At 39.0% G+C, this 11,545-nt stretch overlaps 1 pseudogene; it reads right to left on the bottom strand.

Moving 5' to 3' along the window:
* Positions 1-5,928: 5,928 nt before the first annotated feature.
* Positions 5,929-6,024, bottom strand: LOC111827996 (annotated as a pseudogene).
* Between the last annotated feature and the right edge of the window lie 5,521 nt (positions 6,025-11,545).

Below are 11,545 nucleotides of genomic sequence, written 5' to 3'. Positions count from 1 at the left end.
AGTGATGGAGTTTCTTCACTACCTCACCAGAATTCAGTGGTTTTATTATTTATTTACTAGGGGCCCAGTGCACGAATTCATGAACCTTGAAAGGAACTGTGGGCCATGAGGCTGCCGTGGGCATAGGGGCAGATCTCAACCCATCCTCTGCGCCCCCGCTCAGCCCCCCTCTCACTGCGGCCCTCCAGTCCCCTGTCTGCAGGCAGCCCTGCTCCTGCCGCCACTGCTCCCATGTGCTGATCAGCGCTGGCCCTGCTCACACCCGCTGACAGAGGGAAGCAATTGGGGCTGGCACGAGCAGCAGATGTGAGTGCCGGACGGGAGCAAAGAATTTTCAGTAACCACCAGAGGCTCGTCCTGATGACAGTGACCGGCTCCCCTCCTTGGTCTGGCACCTGCTCACCTGCTCCACCATCTCTCTGTGGCCGACACCTGCCATGTTCTGCACTCTGCCGCCTGCTGCTGATGCCCACCATGTTCTGTGTGCGCTCCCTGGTGGTCAGTGCACATCATAGTGACAGGATGTTCAGTTGTTCTCTTCTGCTGTTCAGTCTATTTGCATATTAGCCTTTTATAATATAGGATTTTTTTTAGCCATTCATTCTGTGTTTAGTAATATCACAATATAGTTTTGACTTGCATTTTCATAATGGCTAGTGACATTAACATCTTTATATGTGTTTATTTGCCATATATATTTCAATAAAATGTTGCTTCATGTCTTTAGCCCATCAAGTTCAAGTAATTGTATCATTTGTGTCTTTTTTTTTTACTGTTTACATTGAGATTTCTTATATATTCTCTAGATATTCTCTAGATATTCTCTAGATATTAGCTCCCTGTTAGATGTGTTTGCAAGTCTCCCAGGCTAGCTTGTCTTTTCATTCTCCTGATAAGGTCTTTACAGAGCAAAACTTTTAATTTTGCGGAGCTCCAATTTATCAATTTTCCTACAATGGAATGTGTTTTTGGTGTTAGGTTGAAAAAATTTTGCTTAGCCCTAGATACCATAGATTTTCTAATTCTGGGTTCTCTACTCTGATCCACTGACATATACCTATGCTTATGCCATACTTCCCTGTCTTGATTATTTTAGTTCTTTAATAAGCCATAATATCAGGCTGTTATACCTTCTCCTTTATTCTTCTTTGTTAAAATTATTTATAATATTTTAAGTTAAAAAAACAATATATGAAAGCACACAAGTAAAATATTTCAAGTGATAGAAGATTCATGTGTTTCTTGGAAGTATATTTTGGAAACTTTTAAAGAAAAATCTCCCCTTTTGATCACACAGGAGGGTATACATTGGTTTTTCAGATGTACAGCCTTCCTGATGAGCTTAAGACGAATGCTTCTAACTACACAGGGCAGCTCAAAGGTCCATTGCTTTACATCTTTTAACTGAAAAGAGTTGAAGCAAAATTTGGCCTTGGTTGCAATTCTGTTCATATTATAGTGGTAGATTTTGACAGGACCATGTTGTTTTGCTTTCATCACAATGACTCAAGATGGTTAGAAGACTAATCTTATTTTAAAATATATATTTTTATTGATTTCAGAGAGGAAGGGAGAGGGAGAGAGATAGAAACATCCATGATGAGAGAGAATCATTGATAGGCTGCCTCTTCAACACCCCCTAATCAGGATTGAGCCCGCAAGCCAGGCATGTGCTCTTGACCAGAATTGAACCTGGACCCTTCAGTCCACAGGCCAACACTCCATCCACTGAGCTAAACCAGCTAGGGCTAGAAGCCTAATCTTTTGTGTGGTATGACCAGGGAGAAGCTTGGATCAATTTTGAAAAAGCTCCTTTTGTGCAGTTATTCATAGATAGTTAGAGAACAGATTAGCCTTGTCCCCACATGTTTAGTTTTTCTAGTGTCAGAAAGGCTCATGTTAAGCTGATATTGCCCACACAAATTTGGAGATAAAGTAATTAAGCAGAAAAGTCCATTAGCTATTACTTACAGAACAGAATTAAACTGTTCTACACAGGAAACAGGGGTAGAAAACAGGGCTTCCGTCTTTAGTTGATTTGCTGGAAGTGTGTTTTACTGCCTACGGCGGATTAAAATGACCCTCTACTGATCCATCTTCAGAACTCTTTGGCAGGAAGATTGCTTCATCAAGGGGTGCTGCATCCTGGAATAGGCAGAATTTTGTATAGTGAATGTTGGAAGAAAGCAGCACCTTCTCTGACAGTAATTTGGAGAAATTTTATAGAAAAACTAGAGGCCCAGTGCATGGATCCTTACACATTGAAAATAAATTAATTAGAAGGTAGCTGGTGGGGCAGGACTGGAGGAGACTGGACTGACAGGCCCTGGAGCCAACATCCCATGGTCCCTCCCTGGCTGGTCGCACCTGGGGTGGCACTGGGCCTCGAAGGGCCTCTGTGGAGTGAGCGGGGTCCCTCTGACAGGAGAGGTTCCTCGGCCTGGCCAGCAGGGATCAGGCTGAAACCAGCTCTCTGACATCCCCCAAGGGGTCCTGGATTGAGAGAGGGCAGTTCTCGGGTGATGCACCCCAGAATCAAGCTGCCTCCTCTCTGGTTCCAGGTGTGTCACCTGAGAACCGCAGCTGCCAAGTCACCACAGCTCAGCAGCTTCTGCATTGAGCATCTGCCCCCTGATGGTCATTGTGCATCATAACTACCAGTCAGATGGTTGGATGGTAGCTTAGGCTTTTATATGTATAGATAATGGTTTCAATAAAGGTCCAAATATATTACCTCTGCTGTATCATTTGGCTTGACAAGCAGCATATGAAAAGACAGGGAAATATGCAGTAGAGCAGAAAGTGATATAAAAGCAATATCAAAAAAAATCAAATCTTAATTATTTCTGCTAAGTAATTTGTAGACATAAATAAGCTTGGGGAAGTATCAGGCTGACCCACATTACCCAGAATGCAATATTAGTGGAAAAGATACTAATAAAATGGAATGTCATTGCCTTTATCATTTTACCACCCCAAATCCTCCCTCCACCATTTTATTTAGGGAGATACTTCTCTTCTTATTTAAATCATATCATTCTGATGGAGATGTTTGATCACAGTGCTATTTCTCCTTGGCCACAGGAGTGATCATGTGATCCAGTTAAGCCAACCATAGATTTTCAGCCTGTAGCCATAACAATTATTTTTATTATGGGCTCATGTATCAAGCTGGGTCTATCAGACTCATTTTCTAAGAGTTACCTTCTGAATACTTGGAGTCAGTATGCTAGAATGTAAGGGAAAGTAAGCTTATTAAAATGCTAAAGAGACAAGATTCTTTAGATTCGTTTTTCCCTGAGATCAGTCATACCCTATTTTTTCTTCAGTTGGTTAGTTGAGCTAATAATGTTTTAAAATTTGTGTTTTTGTGCCAAAAAAAAATGTTTCCAAATTTTAGCTATGGTAAATTGTGCTGCTATGATCTTAGGGGTGCATATATCTTTTCTGATTGGTGTTTCTAGTTTCTTGGGATATATTCCTAGAAGTGGGATCACTGAGTCAAATGGGAGTTCCATTTTTAGTTTTTTGAGAAAACTCCATACTGTTCTCCACAGTGGCTGCACCAGTCTGCATTCCCACCAGCAGTCCACCAGGGTTCCTTTTTCTCTGCATTCTCTTCATCACTTGTTGTTTGTTGATTTGTTGATGATAGCCATTCTGACAGGTATGAGATAGTACCTCATTGTCGTTTTGATTTGCATCTATCAGATGATTAGTGACTTTGAGCATGTTTTCATATGTCTCTTGGCCTTCCTTATGTCCTCTTTCGAAAAGTATCTATTTAGGTCCTTTGCCCATTTTTTGATCGGGTTGTTTATCTTCCTTTTGTTAAGTTGTATGAGTTCTCTATAAATGTTGGAGATTAAACCCTTATCAGTGATAAGATTGGCAAATATGTTCTCCCATGCAGTGGGGTTTCTTGTTATTTTGTTGATGGTTTCTTTGCTGTACAGAAGCTTTTTATTTTGATGAACAGCCTAAGTGCCCATTAGCAGGTGAGTGGATTAAAAAACTGTGGTACATCTACACAATGGAATATTATGCTGCTATAAAAAAGAAGAAATTTTTATCATTTGCAACAGCATCGATGGAACTAGAGAGCATAATGCTAAGTGAAATAAGCCAGTCAGAGAAAGATAAATATCACATGATCTCACTCATTTGTGGAATATAATGAACAACATAAACTGATGAAAAAAACAAAAAAACAGATCCAGAGACAGAGAAGCATTGATCAGACCGTCAAACCACAGAGGGAAGGTAGGGGAAGGTGGGGGTAAGGGGGAGAGATCAACCAAAGGACTTGTATGCATGCATATAAGCCTAACCAATGGCCACAGACACCAGGGGGATGAGGGCATGACTGGGGGGTGGGGGTGGGGCAATGGGGGAATAAGGACACATATGTAATACCTTAGTCAATAAAGAAAAGAAAAGAAAAGAAAAGAAAAGAAAAGAAAAAAATATGTTTTTGCTTATTTATACTTTTTTTATAACACCTTATTTTTAAAGAGTAGTTTTAGGTTTACAACAGCATTGAGATGAAGTACAAAAATTTCCTGCCCCCACACATGCTTAGCCTTCCCATCTATCAACAGCATTCACCAGAATTGTCAAATAATCACTACAGTGACACATGATAATCACCCAAAATCAATAGTTTACCTTAGGGTTTAATCTTGATGTACATTCTATGGATATGAAAAAATGTATAATGGCATACATCCACTATTATAATGTTTTACAGAGTGTTTTCACTGCTGTTTCCATAGTTTTTATTTTTCCAGAATGTCGAATAGTTGGAATCATACAGTATGTGGACTTTCATATTGGCCTTTTTCACTTAGTAACATGTATTCAAGCTTCCTCCATGTGCTTTTTCTTCTTAGTCTTGGAGAATATTCCATTGTCTTTATGTATCACATTTATGTAATTAAAGGCATCTTGGTTGTTTTAAAAAATTTGTAATTATAAATAAAGCTAATACAAATGTGTGTGAAGAATTTAATGAGACATACGTTTTTAAATCCTTTGGAATACTAAAGAACACAATTGTTGGATGTTGGATGTATGATAAGACTATGTTTAGTTTTGTAAGAAACTACGGAAGTGTTTTTGCATTCCCACCAGCAATGTATGAGAGTTACTGTTGCTCCACATCCTCACCAAGGTTAAGTATTCTCAGTGTTCTGGATTTGAGACATTCTAGTAGACATATAGTAGTATCTCATTGTAGCTTTGATTTGCATGTCTTTGATAAAAATAGGATGTAGATAATCTTTTTATATGCCTATGTGACATCTACATATTGTTTTTGGTGAGATGTCTGTTCAGTTCTTTAACCAAATTTTTAATAGGATTGTTTGCTTTCTTGTTCAGTTTAAAGAATTCTTTTTATATTTTAGGTAACAGTTCTTTATCAGATGTGCCTTTTATAAATATTTTCTCCAAGTCTGTGGCTTGTCTCCAAATTCTCTTTATGTTATCTATTGCAGAGCAGACATTTTCTAATTTTAATGAAATCCAGTTTGCCAATTAGTTATTTTATGTATCATGTCCTTGGTGTTGTATATGATCATCATCATATCTAAAGTCATCTAGGTTTTGTCTTATCTTCTAGGAGTTCTATATTTACGTGTCTATCATTCATTTTGAGTTAATTTCTGTGAAAAGTATGAGATCTGTGTCTAGATTTAATTTTACATGTGGATGTCCTCTTGTTCCAGCACTATTTGTTGAAGAGACTGTCTTTGCTGCATTGCATTGCCTTTATTTCTTTGCCAAAAATTACTTGATTATATTTATAGGGGTACTATTTCTTGGCTCTATAATTTGTTCCATTAAAATATTTTCTTCTCCTTCTCCTTCTCCTTCTCCTTCTCCTTCTCCTTCTCCTTCTCCTTCTCCTTCTCCTTCTCCTTCTCGACTCATAGAGTCTAACTGAAATAGGTTAGACTCTGTTGCTATAGCAAGCTAAAATTGTGTCAGACAGTTTTGATCATCTGCCACAGAATGAAGCTTGCAATTTGTCTATTCATTTACCAATACCACATTGTCTTAATAACCGTAGCTTTATAGAAAGTCTTGAAGTTGGGTAGCATCCTACACCTAAATATTTTGGGGGTGCTAATGTAAATGGTGTTGTGTTTCTAAATGCAACTTCCATTTGTTCATTGTAGTATAGAGGAAACTAATTAACTATTGTATATTAAGCTTGTATCCTGCAAACTTGCTACAGTCACTTATTAGTTTCAGAATGATTTTTGTTGATTCTTTTGGATTTTCTACATAAACAATCATATTATCTGGGAGCCAAAGGCAATTTTATGTATTGCTTCCCAATCTGTTTTCCTTTCCTTTCCTTTCCTTTCCTTTCCTTTCCTTTCCTTTCCTTTCCTTTCCTTTCCTTTCCTTTCCTTTCCTCTTTTCCTTTCCATTCCTTTCCTTCTTTCCTTTTCTCTCTATATTGTTGAAAAGAGTGATGAAAGAGGTCATCCTTGCTACTTAATCTTGGTGGGAAAGCTTTAACTTTCTCACCATTAAACATGAGGTTTTCAAAATAAATAGTATTTATTAAGTTGAGAAATTTATTTTACTCTTGATTTACTGATAGTTTTTATCATGAAAGGATGTTGGATTGTGTCAAATGCTTTTTCTGCTTCTATTGATGTGATAATGTGGTTTTTCATTTTTAGTCCATTGTGATAATAAATTTCATTTATTAATTTTCAAATGTTGAACCAGCTTTGCATAACTAGGAAAAACCCCATTTGGTCATGGGCATGTTAGTTGTTTGTTTTAATCATTTTTTAATTTGATTTGCAAATATTTTATTGAGGATTTTAGCATCTATGTTCATGAGACATATAGGTCTTTAGTTTTTGTTGTTTTTATAATGTCTTTGTGTTGTTTCATATAAGGAAATAGGAAATATTCACTCTGCTTATATCCTCTGAAATAGATTATAGAGAGTTGGTATAATTTCTTCCTTAAACGTTTGGTAAAATTTAGTAAACCCATCTGGGCCTGGTGCTTTTTGTCTTTTTGTTTTGGTAAGTGATTAATTATTGATATAATTTTTTTAATCCTCACCTGAGGAGATATGGATATATATATATATATATATATATATATATATATATTGAGAGAGAGAGAGTGAAGGGGAGGGAGCATGGGGGAAACAGAGAGAGAGAAAAATTGATGTGAGAGAAACACAATTGAACCCTGACTGGGGCCAGGGATGAAGCCTGCAACTAAGGTATGTGCTCTTGACCAGGAATTGAACCCATGACACTTTGGTCCACAGGTTGATGCTTTAACTACTGAGCATAACCAGTCATGGCGATAGAATTTCATTAATAGATATAAACATATTCGCATTATCTATTTCTTCTTGTGTGAGTTTGGGAAGGTTGTATCTTTAAAGAATTGATCCAGTCATCTAGGTTATTAAATTTCTAGTCATATAGTTGTTCATAGTATTTATTTATCAGACTTTTGACTTCCATGGCATCTGTAGAGATATCCCCTCTTTGATTTCTGATATTAGTAATTTGTATCCACTCTTTTTTTTCTTCATTAGCTTAATTAGATTCTAATTGATTTTATTGATCTTTTCAAAGAACTAGATTTTGGTTTTGCTGATTTTCTGTACTGATTTTCTGTTTTCAATTTTATTATTTTACTAAAGGACCAGTGCATGAAAATTCATGCACTGGAGGGGAGGGGGTCCCTCAGCCCAACCTACTCACAGTCCAGGAGCCCTCAGGGGTGGGAGGCAACCTGGCCATCAGGGGAAGGTGACACCCCATCACACCCCTGCTGCTGCCACTGCTGACAGCGCAAGCCTTGGCCCACATGGTTACCTGAGCTTTGGGCAGCCTTGGATGGCTGGGTAGCTGCCACTGAGGCTTGCCTACATCTTGGGCCAGTCCTGGGTGGCTGGGGGGCTGAGGGCAGGTCTGGCCACACCAAGGGCCTGCCATCCTGGTGTGGCTGAAAAGACTAGGGGACTCCAGCGGGGCTGAGGGGACTGGGTGCCACCATCTTGTGGCTATGGGGGCCACCATCTTTGTGAGGGTGTGACGATCAATTTGCATATCCTGTCTTTATTAGATAGGATACTCTAGTTTTTATTTCTCCTATTATGTTTACTTTGAATTTAATTTGCTGTTTCATTTCTTGTTTCTTCAGGTGATTAGAAAAAGTCAACTTATAGCTTTTGACACATTTTTTGGACTAAGATGAGATAAACGTTAAAAGGGCAAAGATGAGGCAAAAAAAGGGGGGCAAATATATTATTGTAAATGTAAAGGACAAGATAAATTGTGTATGTGATAAATATATGACATAATGCATATATATGTGCTATTGTAACACAATGGTATTCTATATTTAATCATAGAAAAGGTATAGTAAAAAGTATATATATATATATATATATGTATATATATGTATATATACATATATATATATTTGGTGAATATTGACTGAATAGATTTTCATTTTGAAAAGTGAATTATTATCTGATCCCCTTTGAAATGAGAAGATCAGAAATTTATTTTTCTGATATTTTTATAAAGCATTTTAAAAAAGGAAAATGTGGGGATATCCAATTGTTTTCTTTAGTCAAGTCATCCTTGCTTGAAATTTGCCTACTATGAAATCTATTCTCTACTTCTGGTTCTCTTCTTTTAGTAGATAGTTGTTGAAACTTTTTGGCTCTATTCACCAAGTGCCAACTTTTGTCATTTTAACTCCTTATTAGCTAACAATAATTTCTACATTGAATTTCATAGTCATTTAATTCACTATTCAAAAATGTATTGTATAGAAAATCATTGATCTGTTGAGGTTATTATTAACTAGAGACCTGGTGCACGATATTCGTGCATGGGGGGGAGGTGTCCCGCAGCCTGGCCTGCACCCTCTCGCAATCCAAGACCCCTTGGATAGGGTCCCTAGGCTTGGCCAGTAATCAGGGCCTATATGGGCTTTTCTTCCCCCGGCTGCTGGCAGCTGGCCCTGCCCCTACCACTGCTACTGCTTGCCATCTGTGCGGTGCTGCCCCCCTCTCCTGCCACCAGTCACCTCCCTCTGTGGGTGACAGGCATAGGGTGTGATAGCTTGGCTGGCCTGGGCCTCCCTCTGCAGGGCAATAGCTGGCTGGCCCCACACACTCGCCAGAGCATCACTGGCCAGTGGCCTGGGTCTCCCTCAGTGGGGCGATTGATTGCTGGAACCCCTAGATTGATCACCCTGCAGAGGGAGGTCCCACCCACCCACTGCAGTGCCACCAGCCAGGTGGCCTGGGCCTCCGTCTGTGGGGCTATCATTAGGTGATGGCGGGGCCCCCAACCAATCACATCACACCCGCCTTGGCTGGCCTGGCACCAGTGCGTGTCATAACGTGGTTTCCGGAAGGTCATCTGGACGGTTGTTCTGCTGTTTGGTCGTTCGATAGATTTGCATAGTATGCTTTTATTATTATAGATAATAGTTTTGTTTTACTTTTAGCTGTTAAGCTTAAAAATTTTACATGGATAACTTAATTATTTATATCCTTCCTATATCATATCTTTGAAAATATCAATTATGCTTAGTCATTATATTGGCTTTCCTCGAATATTTGGTCATTTCTGTATGTATTGTTTACTCCAGTTCTGATATTTGTAAATTCTCTTCAATCTCCACAAAGCATACTCACATAGGCTTTGATGCAGCAAAGTGAGACACAGAGAATATAGGCAGGTATCAGAGATTGAAGAGACATTCCACAATGAGTGGTTTTTGTTTTGTTTGTTTCACACATGCATAGACCATGCTGAGTCTTAACCACCATGATTTGTGTGAAAAAATCTTGACGTAACGAGTTCTCCTCAAAAAGAGTTCTGAGCATCCCTTTAAATAACCAAGCCACACTTGTCAAATGGGCGGGGCCTGTTGCAAACTAGCTGTAAGGAAACTAATCCTGTGAGTTACCAGGGAAGTTTCAGACTTAGACATCACATCATAAATCCCACTGCTCTCATCTTTCCACAAGCCAGAGACACTCAGGAGTCCCAAGATAGAAAGAGTGAGCTTTCCCAGGCCAGCTGTTAATCAACTCTGGCTTCACACCACTAATATTTTATTTTGAAAGGCTTTATCCTGTCTGTGCCTGTCATGTCGTTGTTTGACAGTTCATTTTCAGATCTTGTAGAGGAAATGTGGAATGGACTACTGGGCAGTAGGTTTCAGTGCTAGCGTTCTGGGTATGGGGCTTCCCATTTTTTCTGTTCCTTGACAATGCAGAGCTGCTCAGCATCTTGTATTCAGTGATCCTCATGTAATTCTCTCACAGTATATGTCACTTAACAACAGTGTACACTCTGAGAAATGCATTATTTGGTCATTTCATTGTTGTGCAATCATCATAGATTGCACTTACACAAACCTAGTATATGGTCTACTACACAGGTAGCCTATCTGTGATAGCCTATTGTTCCTAAGTGAAGCCACAAATCTGTATAACATGTTACTGTACTGAAAACTGTAGGCAATTGTAACATAATGGTAAGTATTTCTATATGTAAACATAAAAAAGGTACAGTCAAAAAAGATTTAAAATTTGTACCAGTATAGGGCACTTATAATCAATAGAGCTTGCAAGCCTAGAAGTTGCTCTGGGTAAGTCAGTGAATGAGTGGTGAGTTAGTGTGAACGCCTAGGACATTACTGTATGCTACTGTAGACATTGTGAACACTGTCCCACTATCCCACCCCCTGCTTCCTTCTGGCAGGGACAGAAATAGAATACTGAAGCTCTCAGTGCTGCTCTATGAACAGGGATGTAGGATGGACTAACTGGAAATATTGAGGAGAAATGGATGGGGTAAGGCATGGATCACCATCATATTGACTGTCAAGAGGAAGTGAAGGGTGGCCTGAGGATCAGTAGGAATAAGAAATAAAGATAAAGCCGAAACCTGTTTGGCTCAGTGGATAGAGCATCGGCCTGCATACTGAAGGGTCCTGGCTTCAATTCCGGTCAAGGTCATGTACCTGGGTTGCGGGCACATCCCCAGTGGGAGATGTGCAGGAGGCAGCTGATCGATGTTTCTCTCTCATCGATGTTTCTAGCTCTCTATATCTCTCCCTTCCTCTCTGTAAAAAATCAATAAAATATATTTTAAAAAAAGAAATCAAGATAAAGAGATAAACATAGGGTATTATCATGGCAATGTGGTTTTGGCTATTGCATATTGGAGCACTGATCAGATGAAACTTTTTGGTATTCATTAAAAGGAAAAAGAGGGTGCCTTGCATGGGGAGTGAGCAAAACTGAGGACTCAATCTTTTGACTTTGGAAATTTGGTTTTGTTTCTATTGATCCAAAGGACTCTCTCTGGCATTGAGTTGATGGAGACATAAATGTATCTATGCTTTACATCATTCCAACCTGAGAATATTTTCAAAGTACAGGGACAGGCTGGCTGCACATTTCCAAAGAAAGCTTCCATTAAAGTAGCAGCAACACTTAAGACTTGTTAAGGTAGCTCCT

Source organism: Myotis lucifugus, unplaced genomic scaffold, assembly GCF_000147115.1.
Source record: "Myotis lucifugus unplaced genomic scaffold, Myoluc2.0 scaffold_261, whole genome shotgun sequence".
NCBI lineage: Eukaryota > Metazoa > Chordata > Mammalia > Chiroptera > Vespertilionidae > Myotis > Myotis lucifugus.
Note: the sequence above shows the minus strand (reverse complement) of the source record. Positions and strands in the feature narration are given on the sequence as shown.